The sequence below is a fragment of the Octopus bimaculoides genome, chromosome 3, assembly GCF_001194135.2.
Source record: "Octopus bimaculoides isolate UCB-OBI-ISO-001 chromosome 3, ASM119413v2, whole genome shotgun sequence".
In the NCBI taxonomy this organism is placed as follows: domain Eukaryota; kingdom Metazoa; phylum Mollusca; class Cephalopoda; order Octopoda; family Octopodidae; genus Octopus; species Octopus bimaculoides.
The window spans coordinates 90,253,749-90,255,535 of NC_068983.1; the positions used below are offsets into that span (position 1 = coordinate 90,253,749).

General features: G+C 31.8%; 1 protein-coding gene across 5 annotated transcripts in view; it reads left to right on the forward strand.

Annotated features, from left to right (window-relative positions):
• The window catches only part of LOC106874806 (F-box only protein 16), a 185,184-nt gene that overhangs the window by 664 nt on the left and 182,733 nt on the right, over positions 1-1,787 (forward strand). Inside the window, exon 2 of one of the 5 annotated variants that reach the window (XM_052966309.1) lies at positions 210-302. The exons of the other annotated variants lie outside the window; for them this stretch is intronic. The gene's annotated coding sequence lies outside the window, so the exon portion shown is untranslated. The remainder of the gene's footprint in view (positions 1-209; positions 303-1,787) is intronic. 5 annotated transcript variants of the gene reach the window in all.

Genomic DNA, 1,787 nt, shown 5'->3' on the forward strand with positions numbered 1-1,787 from the left:
ACTGTATATACTCTTTTACTCATTTCAGCCATGGTCTTTCTGACTTACTGTATGTGCATGTTCCCCAGCTGTTTGTACATTTGATATATAACTGAGTTTGATTCCATTACCCACGTCTGTACCTTATGTCGGGCTGTTGGTTCATCTGGCGTTGTGGAGAGGAGGATGTCTAATTCCACCTTATGCAAATTTCTTAATTTTTGTGGCAGGGCATTGAAAAGCGGTGGGCCTTTGAACCCTAGACTATTGCAATACCTGGTCCTGAATTTAGATGGAGTGGATGGTACCTTCTAGGATTTTCCGTATGTATATTATTGTGTATCTGTCATGTCTCCGCTCCAAGGATTAAAGCTGTAGTTTTCTCAGCCTATCCCTATAGCTCATCCACTACACTGTTTCAATCTTTTTAGTGTTGAGTCGTTGGACTGCTTCAAGCTCCACGGGGTCGTTCTTTATGTTGTTTGTTTTGTTTCCCATTTGTGTCTTTCGTTGTTCGAAAGAATAGTTCATGTTCTATGTACTTGTGCTTCGTACTTTTTTGTTGTACACATTTTGTGACGTCCTGTGCCCACATATGCATATATATACACGTATAGATGTAAGTATGTACATATACGTATGTATATATGCATATATATATTATTTATATTATTATATGATTGAATGCCACGCATCTTCCAAGTAAGTTTTATCTTAATAATTCCGATGCGCTCTCTATCCGATCTTTTCCTCTTTCGTTTTTTTCTCTTTTTCTCTTTCGTTTTTTTCTCTTTTTCTCTTTCGTTTTTTTCTCTTTATCTCTCTCCTATTCTTTTACCTCCTCTTCTCCAACTACTCTATCCTATTACTCTGTCACTGTCTCTCCCTCACCCCTCCTCCCTTGCTCACGTGGCTCTCACATTACCATCGGCCATCTTTCTTTCTTTTTCTCTGTTGTAGGTGGAACAAGGAGGATGTGTTCGTTTGTCTCCTATCCTAGCTTGATTTACGCATTCACCACTGCAACTAATTTAGGTTTAGCAGTCCTTCTTGTTTGTTTTCACTGTCCTGTTTGTGTTACTAATTTTGACTCTCCGCAAAATCCCAAATTTTATTTAATTTGCTTTGTAGGAGCAAGTGTTTTATCGAAAGCATACATTGTTGTTAAATGCTTGAAATACAAAACTAGAAAAACAGCCAACAACTGATGAAGGGTCGTTCTTTATGTTGTTTGTTTTGTTTTCCATAATCTAATTATATATTTATATTTATTTACTAAAGTTTCTAGAGATAAATATAATATAAGTTACCATTAGTTTAGAATTTAATTTATTACCTGTGATCAATAATTTGTATTACTTGATTGTTATAATTGCATGTTTGCTAATTATAAATGAATAAGTATTCTAAATTTTTAAGTAATTTTTAAAAAATGGCAATTGAAATTAATATTATTGAGGTTGTTTCCATTAGACGGAATTTGTATAACTTGCTTGTTCTAATTGTATGTTTCCTAAATATAAATGAATAAGTATTCTCAATTTTTAAGAAATAACAATTAAAATTAATAATATTATTAGGGTTGTCTCCCTTAGACAGAATTTGTTTCTGAATAAAAATGAGGTTATACATTTAGCGTAAATATTAAATAAAAAAATTACTGGGAGACTAAATAAATCTTTAAATATAATTCATTTAATGGAAATTTTTATATAGATATCATTATATGAACATATATATATATATATATATATGTGCACATATATATATATATATGCATATATATATGTGCATATATACACATATAT